Source organism: Schistocerca americana, chromosome 7 (assembly GCF_021461395.2).
Source record: "Schistocerca americana isolate TAMUIC-IGC-003095 chromosome 7, iqSchAmer2.1, whole genome shotgun sequence".
Classification (NCBI taxonomy): Eukaryota; Metazoa; Arthropoda; class Insecta; order Orthoptera; family Acrididae; genus Schistocerca; species Schistocerca americana.
In genome coordinates this window covers 566,867,457-566,885,238 of record NC_060125.1, presented here as the reverse complement: position 1 = coordinate 566,885,238, position 17,782 = coordinate 566,867,457, and positions in this window count along the sequence as shown.

The following is a 17,782-nucleotide window of genomic DNA, read 5'->3' as shown; positions in this document are numbered from 1 at the left end:
AATGAAGATGAACCTCGCTCAGTGAGACCTTCAACTTCAAAAACCGATGAAAAAGTCTAAAGTGGGCCTGCTCTCTTGAGACCAGGCCGACGTTTAACAATAAGGATGATGGGAAGACCGGTTGAACTTAAACACTTTCAACATATATCAAACTTTGACCGAAGTTTTACGCAGGCGAAAAGTTTGCAGACAAGTGGATGCTGCGTCATGACAACACCGTGTGTGACGCTGCTACTTCCATCACGGAATTCCTGTTGTTCCATAGACCCCCCCCCCCCTATTTACCTGTGTCCTTGCGAGATGTTATTTTCCCAAATCTGAAAAGTATCTTAAAAGGACATCATTTTGGGACTCTGGAGTACATTCAAAAGAATGTTACCGACATGTTAAAGACGCTAGCAGTTGAAGCCTTTTAGTGCTGCTACCAAGACTAGGAACGACGAGTCCGCTGGTCTATAGCTGCCGTAGGAAACTACTTTGAGGGGAGCAATATTGTTGTTTGAAGAGAATAAAAACTTTGGAAGATAAACAATCAGTCTCATTACTTTTCTCACACACCTCATATTTCAAAAGGAGAGTTGCTCAGATTACTGAAGACTGCGGTTCAATGTCTTAGGCCTGTTACGAGAAACAAGACAACCAGATTTGCTTACGTCGATTAGCCATCACTACAAATATATAAGCGTTGTACAACATCTCGTCTTACATAGCCAGGGAGACACTATAAGAATTTACTGAAAAGAAGTACCGGGGGTACGGTAAATGGCGTAACATCAATTTACGTTGACTTTAAGCGCAAACACAGCCAGATTCTGCTCGTCTCCATTCTCACCTAACTGATGGCGCTGCCTAGCCACAGAAGAGGGACCCGTCGCAGGAGACATATGCAGTTCGCACGCGGGCGAATTCCCTGCACACGCAATTTTGAATATTTCCCCAGCGGGCGGCGGCGGTAATTTGTCTTAATACGCAGCCGGCGCAGACCGTAAATCCTCTCGCGCACTCCCCGGACCGACACTTCATCTCCTCTCCCCAGTCACCTCCCCCGCCACGTCTCGAAACCGGCTCCTCCCAGGCGACGCACGATTGCTTTATGTCGCAGAAATTGCCGTCAACCTCAATATGGCCTCGGGGACCCCTAACGAGCACTCTCTAAATATATTCGACATGGATTTTCGAGAGCCTTGAATTTTTATCGCGCCCCATTTGTAAACATGACGATTCCCAAGACGTGCGGCAGCTACGGGTTGGAAGGGAGGCTCGCCACACAGGCGTTGTCCGACGGAGCACGGGGTCTCCAAGTGTAGCCTAAGGAGACTCTGTCCGTGGGTGTTACGGTCGTTACGTCAGCTATCCGCAGTATCTTGAAAACAGAAGAACCGGATGCACAAGCTAATTCTTACATACGAGACAGGCAGAAAGTTAATTTTGTGTGGGGAACTAAGTTTTTAAACTTTTGAATGATCTTCCAGGGACATGACGGAGTACAGAAACAAAGTAACACAGTGATAAAAAGACTTTCGTAGATGCTTATTCACTAGTGGAGCACAGAGAGAAAATTTAATAATCGCCTGTCGCATTGTGAAGCACAGATATTAACCCTGAAAGGAATTGATGCGAAGAAATTCTCCTATGTAGTTGTTAAAATATTTAGAGAAGCGGATCCCCTCCCAGCTTACGAGTGTATTCTCGAAAGATATTCTTGACACGTCGTTTACAGTCAGAGAAACTGAATGAGAAACTCAGGGTGTTTCAAATACATTTATCCGATCTAAAAAAAATCAGCCAGACAGAGCTTAAAATCAGCAAAAAGACCTGCGAAATGGAAAATTACTAGACAACTTTTTACCAGTTCTATGACGTAGTATTACAGAACCATAGAAAGAAAAATTATCACTACACTCATTAATACTAATGACTGTAATGCGAAACACTACGCAACCATAAAGCAGTTTGTACTGGACTCTCGTAGTTTTCAGTATGTTTCATAAATACTATTCTGATAGATTTTATGTAAAAGATCTTTGTACCAATTATTTAGAAGTGACGTGCTCCCACAGTAAAAGAACAAATATTTCCAAGTTATTTTAAAGAAATTATGTAGTCATATTCGCACAAGTGGTGACCGATAATTAAATATAACTGAGAACAAAAGCATATGCAGGTTAATTAACAAGTTTCTGTAAAATACCATAATTTTCCTAGTGTTAAGTACGTTAAAACGTGTGCCTTATATGTAAGAGCCTTGCAACATCTGCTTGAAAGTAACGTGCTCCTAAAATAGCGTGAAACATCTAGGATTTATTTTATGAGCATAACACGGAGTCATAGGAGCAATTACATACATGAAATAATTTACTACTCAAAAATTATCCATACAGTAAGTTATAATGCGCCTAGTATATTTACAGATATGACATTTTCCTACATCAAAATTGCAAGTGTTACTAATGTATCCAATGTATAATACTTCCGTTTTAGGTACTTGAAAATGGCCTAAGACCGAAGAGAATGGCAGCTGAAGGCATCACGAAATTTTTCAAAAAAGTCATCGCACCTGAAGACCATATCGTATTGAAATTTTAGATTATATAAATAGTAAATAAAACTATTTCTGCTGCGTTATTGCCACCTCTATTCGTGCATATTGGATAATGAACGAACGACCAAGTTGGCGGCTCCAGGGAGACCACTAAAGGCAACCACATGAATTGGCGACTTTTCACTAGTGTGGAGGCAAGCTCTTAGTCTGTAGGTCCATTTACGTTGGAGATACATTCTTGTGAAATGGGATGAATTTTTTTGAAATAGACTATATAATAAGTTTTTGCAAAATAGCTTCACTTTAGTATCTATTTTCAGTCAAAAATGGTTTCCAGCAGCCAAGTAGCCACAAAATGCCAACAAATATTGATGCAATGACGAGTAAAGACTAGTAAGAAAAGGATTAAATGTCATGTACATTTGTGAAGACCAGTGCACCATACAGTACAGCAGTTTTCCGTGCAGCCACCTGTGTATTACACCTCTGTCATGCGATCAGTTTCCATATAGATTTAAAAACTCGTTAGTGAAAAGTATTCCTAAGGAAGGAGATAGGGATGCTGTAGAATGTGTATGGTGTCTGGCTTCTTTTTTGCGTTCAATGTAAGTGATACGAGCTCTCTTTCTATTCGATGTGGCATACTTCGTATTTGTATAACGGATATTTTTCAAACAAAAGCCTTCAATAGTCGTCTCAGTTTCAGTAATCAGGTTATTTATGCCGTGCGGGTGATTGGCCCACCGCTTCCGATTGCCTTGGTGGGGCTGCCACATTATTGCCCAGGCACTGACGATTTACCAGATATTCGGCGTATGGGCTTGGTAGTTCCTCCGTGATTTAACGGCGGCATCGGTTAACTGGGGGAAATGTAAAGGAAAGGAAAAAGGGTGGGCTAGGGATAGAAAAAGGATAGGAGACGGGTTTTCAATAGGTCGTTGTGTGACACATTTGGTCTGGCTCCTCTACTTCGGCCTGTCTGGTATGGGTGACACTGCTTGTAGCTACACTACCGCCTGCATAGCCCTCCGGATCCTAAACACGCAAACCTCCTCGCCCGCACGGACGGTGCTACGTTAAGGTGGTGTCCCCTGAAGAGGATCTGATGACTTTATATGACCGGAAATGATAGTATCCTCAGCAAACAATCTAAGAGTGTTACTGAGGTTGTCTCTTAAATCGTTCATGTAGATAAGGAGCAGCAGAGGGCCTGTAACACTTCTTTGGGGAACGCCAGATACGACTTCTGTTTTACTCGACGACTTTCCGTCAGCTATTACGAACTGTGACCTTCGTGGCAGGAAATCACGAATCCAGTCATCCAACTTAGATGACAGTCCACAGACTCGCAATTTGACAGAAATCTTCTGGAAATCTAAAAATATCGAATCAATTTGACATCTCCTGTCGATATTCGTGAGAATAAGGAAATAAATATGTTTCACAAGAACGATATTTTGCGAATCCGTATCGGCTTTTTGTCAGTACATCGTCTTTTTCGAGGTATCCGAAAATGTTCGAACACAATAGATATTCCAAAATCCTAGTGCAAATCGATATTAGCGATATGGATCTGTAATTCTGCGGATTACTCCTATTTCCTTTCTTGGGTACTGATATGATCTATGCAACTTTCCAGTCGTTAGGTACGGATCTTTCTACGAGCCCTGTAAACATGTCTGCTATCATGTTGAAATACAGGAGGCTTCACAGCACACTCACCATGAAGCTGTAGAAGGAAAGGAGACTATTGGTCACTGAGAATGTAGAATCATCTCGGCTCGTTAGTTGGTAGCTTGAATGAGTGGGCACGGCTCCCCAAAACGTCATAGAAGAAACTCAGACGTGGACTGTACCCATCCCACATTATGAGGTAAGTGACTCATGGGTCCTATGGTGCACCAGACGCCTGGCAGCATTGGAAAGAGGCTAGTTGGACCATATTGGACGCCTACAGTCAGTTACTGTCCGGTTTCTGCGTTATTGCCCCGATGGAGTTACCGAGCAAGACTCCGAGTGTTTAGCACACTGGACTCGTATTCTGGATGACGGTTAAAATCCATGTCCGTTCCTCCCCATTTAGGTTTTCCTTGATTTCCATAAGTCACTCCTGGCAAATACCTGGATAGCTCCTTCGAAAGGTCATAGCCAATTTTCTTTCCCATTCTTGAAACATTCTCAGCGAGAGCTCTGTCTCTAATGACGTCGATACCGACGCGACGTTAAAACCCAATCTCTCTTTCTTCCTTACAATGAAGCTGTGCAGCTTTACACTGGGATGACGAAAGTCATGGGGTACCTCATAATACCGTGTCGGACGTCCTCTTGCCTGAGGTATTGCAGCACCTAGACGTGACATGGACTAATCAAATCTCCTGCAGAAATACTGAGCGTCTATAGACGTCCATTATAGTGAAAGTGTTGCCCATGAAGAATTTTGTGCACGAACTGATGTCTCGGTTATTTCCCATAAATGTTCAATGGGATGCGTGTCGGACGATTTGCGTGGGAAATCACTCACTGAAATTGTCCAGAATCTGCTTCAAACCCATGACATGGCGCACTATCATCCACAAAAATTCCATCCTTTTTTGTGAACATGAAGTCCCTAAAGGGCTGCAAATGGTCCCCAAGTAGCAGTACGTAACAATCTACGATCAGTGATCGGTTCACTTCATTCATAGGACGCAGTTCACTCCAAGTAAACACAGTCCACATCATTATGGAGCCAGCACCAGCTTGCACAGTATCTTTTTGGCAATCTGGGTCCACGTCTTAGTGGGGTCTACGCCACGCTCGAACCCCACCACAAGCTCTTTCTCGGGACTCACCTGATCACACCACGGTTTTCGAGTCGTCTAGGGTCAACCGACATGATCACGAGCCCTGGAGAGTCACTGCGCGCGATGTCGTGCCGTTAGCGAAGGCACTCGCGTCAGTCGTCTGTTACCTTTGCCTACAATGCGAGATTTCGCCGTGCTCTTCCAGCGGACACGTCCGTTTTACGTCCCACACTGATTTCTGCGACTACTTCACGCAATGTTGCTTGTCTGTTAGCACTAAAACTCTACGCAAACGCAGCTGCTCTCTGTCATTAAGTGAAGGCCGTAGGTCTCTGTGTTGTCTGTGGTGAGAAGTAGTGCCCGAAACATGGTATTCTCCGCACATTATTGACACTGTGGATTTCGGACTATTGAATTTCCTATTTTCAAAGTGGAATGTCCCATGCATCTGGCTCTAACTACCCTTCCGCGTTAAAAGTTTGTTAATTCGCGCCACGTGGCCATAATCACGTTGAAAACGGTTTCACACGAATGATACGAGTACAAATGACAGTTCCGCCAATGCACTGCCCTTTTATGCCTTGTGCACGCTTTACTACCGCCGTCTGTATATGTGCATATCGCTACCCCATGTCATTGGTCACCTCAGTGTATTTTTCACGGTGAGCAAAGCCCATTTGTGAGGCACCCAACTCCAAATGTCCATTACATGCAGTTCCTTATTCAACTTTCACTCTGAAACTGGTTGAGATGTACCTGCATTTGCTGACAGCAGTAACTTCTGTTCAATTTTATGCCAATTTTCATTAACAAGTGGTCACACTAATCTCTGGCCACTGTCGGTTACTATCATTTCAAGACCACTTTTCTTACGCCATGTTACATGGCCGCAGTGATACACCATTCCCTGCATACACTTTATAGTGTCCGCGTTGATACCTCAACAAAGCGGGTAACGTTACTGACGGTAGGCGTGCCCAGAGAGAACACGTCCACTCTGCCGTTGTGCCACGCCTCCACGTCGATCATCTTCCTGTGCCGATTTCTCATAATCGACTGCCACACACACATCACTTCACTGTCATGACTAGCGGCTGGGATCATCTGGTATCAATTCCACACCATCGACGGCGCCCCAAGGCGAGCAGTGAGCTGGTTTACGAGGGTAACTAATAGCCTGTCCAGTGAACAGGAAACAAAGGGCCGCCTTTCGGTGCTGCAAAGAGTAGGACGTCACAGAGTGCTAGTTCACCTGCTTTACTTAATATACAGACGGAAAAATATATAGTATCACCAAGAAGGAGTTATGCGACATAAAGGACAGTCGATAATCGTGTTTCTACATCTGAAGGATGATTTCTATTCACATCACACGTCAGTTGCATAAGAGTGGCGATAGTAGCGCCACTATGTGTATGCATATCAGATTTAGAGTAGACGCCATAATAGTCATGAGACTGGAGTTTGTGAGTCGAATGCATTCAAGACGACGAAGACCCCATTGTTAACAGCTCACTGAGTTAGAACGAGGTCGTGTAACAGAACAATAGAACCTGTCGAGATCCTGCAGAAAGACTTGGCAGGAATGTGGCCACTGTACGGGACTGCTGGCAGCGGTGGTTACGAGAATGTACGGTCGCAAGAAGGCTGGGCTCCAGATGGCCACGTGGCATTGCCGAGAGGGAAGATCATCGTGTTTGGCATATGGCTGTGGCATATAATACTGCATCTTCAGCAGCAGTTTCAGCAGCATTTGGCACCACAGTGACATAACGAACCGTTACAGACTGGTTACTTCATGGACATCTTCGAGCCAGGCGCCCTGTAACGCGCATTTTGTTGACCCCAAGCCACCACCATTTTCGATTTCTGTGGTGTCAATTGAGAGCTCATTGGACGGCTGGGCGGAGGTCTTCTGTGGCTCCTGGTGAATGTTGGTTCTGCCTCGGTGTCAGTGATGGCCGTGTGTTCATTAGAAGGAGTCCAGCTGAAGCCCTGCACCGACCTGTCTGCGTGCTATACACACTGGACTTAGACCTGCAGTTATGGTCTGAGATGCGACTTCGTAGGACAGCACGTGCAATCTTGGGTTATTCCACGCACCTTGACTGCAAAATTGTACGTCAGTCTCGTGATTCGACGTGTTGTGTTGCCATTATAAACAGCATTCCACCGAGTGTCTACCAACAAAGTAACGGTCGCCCACATAGCGCTGTTGTAACCCAGCACGCTTTACAGAATGTCGTTAGGTTGCTTTGGCACCAATCGATCACCAGATGTGTCTCCATTTGAGCACATGTGGGACATCAACGGACGACAACTTGAGCGTCACTCACAAACAGCGTAAACGTTCCTGTATTGACTGACCGATTGCAACAGTCATGGAACACCATCCCCAAAACTGACATTCGGTATCTGTACAACACAATGCAAGTACGTCTGCATGCTTGCATTCAACCTACTGGCGATTACATGGGTTGTTAATGTAACAGCATTTCACATTTGCAATGGCTTATCTCCCGGTTACATTAACCTGTGAACTCGCAATGTTAATCATTTAAATATGTTACCTAGGCATATGTATACCAGAAATCTCATTACCCTGCATTAATTATTTTTTGGAGTTGCAATTTTCTTCCGTTAGTGTATATGTGAATATTTAAAGAAGACTGACATTGTCACGTACACCTTGTACACAGTTGATAACGCTCATTGCATGAAAGGTGACGGAGTGTCTTTATTATCAAAACGGTGTAACGAATGATTCCCTATACTAGTACAGGTTGGAACACCAGTGGAAATAAAACGGGAGGCTTAGCTCAGGCGCCAGGTGGAAAAGCCCGCACAGGTTGGTTGGTCCTGCTTAACAAAGGAAGTAACCCAAGACGGACGGTCGCGGCACCTGAGCACTGTAGCACAATATAGCGGCGGCCGGCCGGTTTTGAAGCGGGGCCGGAAGGATAACCGGATAATACTTCGGAAACTCTGAAAATCTTGGATGCCACAGAGAGGAATGAGGAAGCGTTACCTCGGAAATGACGCAGGCTGGGTTATTTCCGAGGATTTTTACTCTGAGAAGCGTACCATTGTATGATTTCCTAATTAATGGGTGTAGGTATTTCCTCGCAAACTTTCCGCTCTTGATGACAACAGTCTAAAATATGGTTGGTTGGCATTCGGAAGAATCTGTAGAGAGGGAGAATATTCCGTGGTTTCGAGGGTATGATTCTCCTTCTGCAGTTACGAAGGAGGGGAGCCAATCTTTGCTGGGAAACCATCGGTGGAGAGAAAGAGGTCTTCCGTTTTGAGTGCCCGTGTTTGAGGGACGCTTAGTATCAGCTTTTGATGGTACAGACAGACTCGCTGTCTTTGCTCTCAGGAGATTTTATAGTTAGATGGATAGGCACTGTACTGTTGCGAACCTATACGATTCTGAACTTCGCCTCTGGGTAGGGAGTCGTCGTGGAGTGCGCAGTGTTCAGTGATTGAGAGCACTTCTTCTGTCTATACACATGTTGAGACGTTATCTGAATTCCGTCCTTGTGGCTGGGAGTTGGCGTTTCTCGTCTGTCGAACACAGAGAGGAGAAGACAGTATTAGACTATACTAATTAGAGGACCGCCTTCTGCCGTCCTAGTGTTTGAATGAGTTTTTTTTATATTTTGTGGCTGGAGTTCTTCCGTCGTCGCAGACGTGTACGAGATCCATTACTCCGACGCTCCGTAGGCAGTACGTATGGTGATATTGCTAATTGCTTCGGCTTTTAAGGCTATAAAGCTAAACAGTTGGCCGGCAGGTGTGGCCGAGCGGTTCTAGGCACTTCAGTCTGGAACCGCGCGACCGCTACGGTGGTAGGTTCGAATCCTGCCTTGGGCATGGATGTGTGTGATGTCCTTAGGTTAGTTAGGTTTAAGTAGTTCTAAGTTCTAGGGGACTGATGACCTCCGATGTTAAGTCCCATAGTGCTCAGAGCCATTTGAACCACCTAAACAGTTGTAATCACGTAAGTTTTATTTCCATTGAGGTTTCACACCACTGTAGATCATCTTTGAAAGTATTGTCTTCTAGTGTTTGGTACGTAGATGATGTTAGTCATCTCATGTTATTTGTATTAAGTCGCGTACCCATAAAAAGGGGCAGATTTGGCTAATTGATCAATAATATTAGTTAGGAAATTAATTTATATCTCTTTATGTCCATTGGACATTGATATATAAACATTTTCAATGTATAAAGGGGTTTTAGTCTACAATCAATGTATAAACAGAAACAACATTTATCATTTATTAGTTACTAGTTCCCTTAAGCATTCATTTATGTTTATGTTGTAATTTATATGTTAAAGAGCAAGAAGGTGGAAATAATATCACTATTAAGATATTCTAACAGAACCAAATCTTCATTTTAGAGTTCAGTATTTTTCGTTGCGAACATTCATTTTTACTCCCACCTGGAGTAGCATCTTGGAACTGAAGACTGATTAAAAGCTTCCTTGGGCGTATCGCATTCAGCGGGATTTACTGAAGAAATTAAAAGCCCTTGTTTTCATGTTAACTAGCATTGAAACGTGAAAGGTTTCTTCTCGTTGCTTGCTTTCTCTCTGTTATCATCTATGGGATAAGTTTTTTGGTGGAATCCTGTTCGTACACAAACACTATTATTGATTTCTTCTAAATAGGCGCCACAGTCTCGATACATCTGAAGAATGACATCTTTTCTATCACGCTCTTGTTTTAAAATAGTACGTACTTTGTTAAGCACTACTAGATAGTTTCGTGCTTTGCACATTGACAAGGGATTAATAGATGGAACTTGGAAATTTGGTCTTATGGGACCAAACTCCTGAGGTCATCGGTCCCTAGGCTTACGCACTAATTAATCTAACTTAAACTAACTTACACTAAGGACAAAACACACATCCATTCCAGAGGAGGGACTCGAACCTCCTACGGGACGGAGTCGCACGAACCGTGACAAGACGCCCTAGACCGCACGGCTACCCCGCGTGGCATTAATAGATGTGAATGCATCATTCTCGCAAGTAGTATAAAATGGAAGTCACAAATCATGTAGCATGGTCGTCAGTGTACCAACTTGGCATACGTATCCACAAAGAAACATCCGTTTCCGTTTCTGCCAGAAGTGTACATCTACGTCTTCATCTATACTCTGCAAGCCATCTTTCAGTGCGTGTGGTGAAGGGTACTTTGTGAGATCCTGTGCATGTCAGTAGATGGGAGCATAAAAATAGCATTTAGGTGGGAGTCAGTTACCATGGATCTGACAGGAAGCTTCCAATTGAAAAAAAGATATGTCTGGATGTTATTTGGTTTCTGTTACACTAACGGGCTTTCAAAAATGGCTCTGAGCACTATGGGACTCAACTGCTGAGGTCATAAGTCCCCTAGAACTTAGAACTACTTAAACCTAACTAACCTAAGGACATCACACACATCCATGCCCGAGGCAGGATTCGAACCTGCGACCGTAGCGGTCGCGCGGTTCCGGACTGTAGCGCCTAGAACCAATTGTCCACTCAGGCCGGCACTAACGGGCTTTATCCAAGTGTGTTTGATACATAGAAAAGGTGAAGTTGTAACTATGTATGTTCGTGTAGGACAAATAAATGTTGCAATAAATTAGTTTACAATTAATCAGTTATTATTTTTAAGGCACTAAGTGCTGTATCTGAGTCCCTATTAATACACTTCCTGCTACTGACGCTTTCTGATATTTCTGTAACATTGTGGCCCTACCGTTTTGCGTACGAAGTTAGGACAGCAAGGACCCAAGTAATGTCGCTTCCAACACAAAGCGGTCCGTTCGCAAATTTTTTATTATTATTCATAAATTTTTATTATTATTCATAAATCTCTCAGAGAGGGGTTACTGGGATGTGGAAAGAAGGTGTTGTTTATGTTTAGCAAATGATCTAACATTACGAAATATTACAGACTATAGGGGAAAGTGAATTGAGGATGATTATCTGAGGAATTTGTCATGAGATAAGGATGGAGCTAAATAATACAATATATCACAGTTTATTAATACAGTAGTTATTTATCTTCAGCCATCAAAGAAGGTAAGGCTGCGACGGTTGCTGTTGTTGAACATCGGACTTCTGCGAGTGCCAGCACAGCATTACTGAATGATATTCATTTTATGTATGATTAATGTGAAACATTATTGAGTGGCTTCATTCGAAGTTTTAGCTATTGCACTCACTGTGAGTACGTGAATACATACTCGGGGAAAAATCTCAATTCCGAGCGGTCTAAGGCGCTCCAGTCATGGGCTGTGCGGCTGGTCCCGGCGGAGGTTCGAGTCCTCCCTCGGGCATGGGTGTGTGTGTTTGTCCTTAGGATAATTTAGGTTAAGTAGTGTGTAAGCTTAGAGTCTGATGACCGTGGCAGTTAAGTCCCGTAAGATTTCAGACACACACACACACAAATCTCAATTGCAGTGTGGATCGCCATGAGCGTGAAACTGACACGTGATAGTCACACCTGTTAGTTTTCTGAATCTATTTATTTACCTATTATATTCTGTAATGAGATACGCCGGCCCTTTGTTGCCCATTGCACTTACTGATATGTTAGTATGTATTGTGTGTCCATTCTTGAAACTTCATTCCGAGTCAGACATCGTTAATAATCTGTCAAGGCGATTGTGATTTAGTTACGGTATCACTATAGTATCAGGAGTAGTACCTCACAACTTCTGAGGGTGGTTGATTCTTTTAAAACGAACACAACGCCGGTTTCAGGCTTCGTCACTGACAGAGCTTCGCTTGCGTCGTCAGGAACAAAAGAAACTAAATAATAATGAAAGCTAAACTGCAGAGCGACATCAACATATGATATTTGTTTTTAACAATCACTGCCAATTTAAGAAACATTTTTACTTCATAACATGACCAGTGTTGTTCTTGTTGCCGGTATAGCTTTATTAAATTCGCTAAGTACGTCTAGAGCTGTAGTGAATACGAGATGACAAGAAAGGAAAACACTACAACGTCTCTTACTAGAGGGATAGAGGCACATTTGATTCAAAGAGAAAATTAGGGAGCTAATGCTCTGTCGAAATGTCAACCGTTAGAGACGAGGATTTTGCTTGGATTGTGCAGTGTTGCTAAGTGAGCCATCCTTATTCTCGTCTTAACTGTCGCATGGGAACCACGAAATATCGAAATGTGTGTGCTCGGAAGGGACTTTAAATCCAGTTCATTATGGTGGCTTCTTTAGCAAGAAATTGTACAACATGTTGTTTTACTAGGGTCGTGTACAACGAAGGCGTATCACATTAAATTATTTTTCACACTAATTATGTTTTTCAGAAAAATAAAAAAATGAAGTAGGAGAGATTTAGCATTTATAAAACACCTTACATAAACAAATTAGAGCGTTATTTTATGAGGAAAATTCCAACTCACACTGAGATATGCGGGACATGTGAGCAGAAAGAATATCGGTACGCATGGGACAGCATGCACTACCAATATGTTCCAAAACGCCCTGCATAAAGGCGGGATTTTTCTAGGGCTCACACCTCGGGTTCGACTGGTAACAGAAAGGTAGCGCCAAATGTTTTGGGTGGCCCATGGGCAATGGACCATTTGTATACCCAGCAGAAGGATCGTCTTGCTGTCCTACAATACGCATCCTCCAGCTTAGGAACATGCTGCAAATCGGTTGGCACTTTTTGCATTAGGCATAGTCTCCGCTGTACCTTAAGTTGCTTATGAAGGCACCATATGGTTCATGGGCGGTTCCTGAGAAAACTCGAAAAAAGCGTTTTGTGACCATTTTTACGCGTTACCAGCGGATATCGAAATAACTAACCGTAACAGGTTGCTCATATTTTAACGGTATATTGTCTAGGAACTAACCGGAAAGTGTAATCTTCCACTTTTCAAAAACCTTTATCCGTTACTGAGAAACATCCCAAAACATATTTTCGGGTACCGAAACCGAGCCGAAGATTCCAAGACGGGTAGCAATCTCGAACAACCCTGAAAATTTTCTTGATATCTTCATCCTTTTCCAAAATACGGAATTTGAAATTTATCTTACTTGGACAAGTAAAATACACACTAAAACTGTACTATAAAGTGACGTAGCACAGATAAATATGCTGTAGAGTGTCTCCATTACCATCAGAAGGGTTGTGGGAACCCCATGTTGCAGTAACAATGAAACACATGGAAAATTTTGTGCACGTTGAATCTGGTCTGAAGTGTAAAATTAGTTTTGCCTTATTTCAATTTCACATAAGTAAACCGTTGCAGAAGGGAACCAGTGGAAAAACGCTGCTATCGAATCACAGAAAAGGCTACTATGTTCGTCTTTAAAAGACTGTGGAAAGTCCGAACCAGTGCACCCCACTTGCCAACAGCGCTCTGTAGACCCGGACGGTCACTCATCCAGGAGCTAACGAAGCTCGATAGCGTTTAACTTCGATGACGTTTCCGACAGGATACGTTGTTACAACTGCACAAGACCATTGGCAATAATAATTAAAATGAAAGGTAAGTATGTGAAAAGGATACAATTTGTGTACAGCACGATGATTTGAATTTTAACCAGAGGTTTATTTTAAATAGACACACAAATGCGTGTGAACGGTGTTCTGACATCAAACATATGAACTGAATGAACATAATTCAAATCAGTACTGCTAGTATTACTACGTAGTGTCAGAAGAGCATTTACAGACGGTAGCAAGTATGGAATACGTGCATAAAATGCCGCATTACTTTACAAGGAACCAGTTGCATAGTTTTAAATATTCGACAGCGCCAAATTTCACGAGCACTCACTGATAAATGTTGAGTTCATTGTCATTATTAACACACAGTAAGTTCAATGCACAAGTTAATTGAAGAAATTACACAGCAAATTCACTAAAGTTCACTGTTGCTCACAAACAGTTGAACTGTGACAAAGTTCGGGTGATCACAAAGGAATTAATCATTGAAAGCGACTTGAAATTTGTAAGCTCCAACTGAATTAAGAGTCGCGGAAAATTTCAAACTCTTCAACTCGCGATCAGCTTGTTCTGCTAGCACAGTCTGAAACTCTTGTGGCGTTCTGGAATCCCATACCTGACGCAGACCTTACCAAACCGAGGTACACCGACAAATAAACGTTGAGCTTTGCACTGTTAGCCATTTAAAGACTCGGTCACGTACGCACGACGTTGTTCAACCCCCTTACTTTGAACATGATCCCCATTCTACAAACACAAATACAAATTACACATATATACATATTAAAACATATACCCAATACACTGTGTCAGTCCGCGGGCTCAAATGAAATATCAGAATATAAACTTTATAATAATTAAGAAAGTAATGAACTTCTTGCTACATCTGGTGTTAGAGCCTGTCTCTGGTCAAAACATTTTCTTTTAAATACATTGTGCACATCCAGTTATAGTTAAATAAATGTAGTAAGCAGCTGGGTAAAGAATTGGGATACTCATACACATGTGACACCGTGTATTCTTCTATAGGAATCATATTTTTGACACACATCTGCATATATTTAAAAACATTTATTGTAAATGCTTAAAAAATTGTTTATTTGTAAAACTGACTTCTTGTCTTGATTACTACCAACATCACCTTTCAGATCATGTGTTATATGTGTACTTTGCATGCCAGCTTCAGTTGCTATGAATTCTACAAACTGCTGTTGTTTTTGTTGTGGTCTTGAGTCCAGAGACTGGTTTGATACATCTCTCCATGCTACTCTATCCTGTGCAAGCTTCTTCATCTCCTAGTACCTACGGTAACCTACATCCTTCTGAATCTGCTTACTGTATTCATCTCTAGGTCTCCCTCTACGATTTTTACCCTACACGCTGCCCTTCAATACTAAATTGGTGATCCCTTGATGCCTCAGAATATGTCCTACCAACCGATCCCTTCTTCTGCTCGAGTTGTGCCACAAATTTCTCTTCTCCCCTTTTCTGTTCAGTAGCTCCTCATTGGTTTTGTGATCTACCCATCTAATCTTCAGCATTCTTCTGTAGCACCACATTTCGAAAGCTTCTATTCTCTTCTTGTCTAAAGTATTTATCGTCCACGTTTCTCTTCCATACATTGCTACACTCCATACAAATACTTTCAGAAACGACTTCCTGAAACTTAATTCTGTACTCGCTGCTAATAATCATCGCCATTTGTGATGGTCACAAGGACATGACAAAAGGTGGAAAATGATTCTTAATAGGATGTTTGGTCACCGCGGACAGCAATGGATACCATGCTACTTGCTCGATGAGATTTAAGTTGGGGGAATGGGCAGACTAGACCATTCGCCAAATATCCTCATGTTCCACGATCTCCTCCATCCGTGTAGTTCGATGCTGTTGCCAATTTTCACCCACAAGAATGAAGTCAGGACCGAATGCATACTTGAAACGACGCACATATGGGAGGATTACAGAGCCACAAAAGCGATGACCGTTGAGTGCAGCTCTAAGATTGCTGTGTCGTCCGAACAAGACACAGCCAGGGCGAAAGCACCACAGGCGCAAAGATGCGAGCTGGTGCCGATGCCATAGAGTTGCCACTTGCGCGTGTTACACCAGCGGAACGGGCGGCGGTGGGGATGAAGATATCGACTACGACTCGGCTTATTGCCGGCAGGGTACAATCCGCCAATAACCGGACAATAACGGTCAGAAGCCTACTCGGAAGATTGATGAGCAGCTCTAGCAAACTTGGTTATAGAGCGTCGTCCAGAGCTGACTTAGACAGGGAACGTCATTTAGTGAACTATTAGAAGTGAACAGATAGTTGTCGTAAATTGCATTTTCTATGTACTATGAAATTTACCCACGGTTAATTGCAATTGAGGACATTTTTTGTCTTATATTACATGCACTGTTGTAGACATAATCATTCAACAAGTCACAAAGATAAGGAAAGCTTTTTAACCCATGTGTGTGACTTTGTTACTAATTTGTTGGAGTGTAGATCCTTCGTTCTCCTACCCTATTACTGACCCTGGGCCATAGCTGTGTAATAGAGACACGAAAAAATTGCGTTAGCGGTGTACAGCACCAGAAGCCGTTTCACTAACTCAAAGACTCGGCCTACCGTAACAACTGTGGCAACTCGGCCTCCAGAGCAGCTACGAGGCCTTTACAAAACTGGCGAAGAGGGTTTACAAAAAAAAGGTAGTTATATGTTTTCTGCTGTTGTAATTCACCTTTACTGTACTGGGTCAAAGATGAATGAGCGCACTGCATGAGTAGTGACTAAGATCCTTTACTGTGTGTTTAGTTTTATCTGTGGTTGACTTGCTAGTCAGTCTGTTGTGCAGCGCTGGAACGTTGTTATACGTGGTTTAGTAGCGAGCAGTTGTGTTGTGTTTTTCATAAAAAGAGATCTGTTATTTGTGAAACTGGAGAGAAACTATCTAGAATATTTTATTGCGTAGATGACAAGACATTTATAATACTTTCTTGTATTAATGGAGAAGATTTCGGAGGAATTTTAAAGACATGTTTGTAGATTCTTTGCAATGACAGAAATTTGTAATCTTCTTAAATTACGCAGTCTTTTTGTCAGTAATCAGAGTCTGATTTCTCAAGAACAATTTTATTTAGAGTAAAACCTACCTCCGTGATTCATAGTGAAGTTGTGAAGATTTTGTCGTATGTAGATTCGACCTATCGCCACATGAAGTCAAAGATTGTTTCTGACAAAAACAAAATATTTAGGGGAAATTATTCATCTTCAGCTGCTGCATCTGCAGATTATTATTTGATTTCGAGAGCGTCACTGCATCAGACAGAAAAAAGTATGCTGAGCGAAAGGTACGTCAATTTTGTTTCAGGGCACATCTCATCTTGCATTCTTGAGCAAAAATTGTATAGTCTGGATTGTCAGGTATGGTGCCAGCAAGCAGATTAATACTCAGTGAACATTTTTGGTAATTTCATACAGCTAATTTCTTCCTAGGAGAGCAGTATTTTATTCTTGTGGATCTTCCACATCAAACAATGAACTTCATATCACCCAACGTTCATCATGTATTTCGGTATTGAGTTTTCGCTATGTAGTTTTCATTGAGCACACAGTTTCTTTTGCCATTTAATTAGATTCATTTTCTTTGTTTCAGATTTTGCATTTGATGAAGTTTGAAGTTTTATTTTACAAAACACTGTTCATGTGCAGTACAGGGTCAACCAACAATCAGTTTTGCTCAGCAATTGAATACAGTACCTAGGTTCACGTTACATGAGGAGAAAGCTTTTGAAATCAACAACTTTAGTTTTCTCACATATAGACAATTTTTTACAGAAAACTTACGTAGTGTGTCCAAGGAGTTGGAGATCAGTACACTCGTGCAACTACGTGACTCCTCACAGCATAGCAGCTGATAACATCTGAACCACCAAAACAATTTTGTCTGACAATATTCCAGGGGACATTATATGT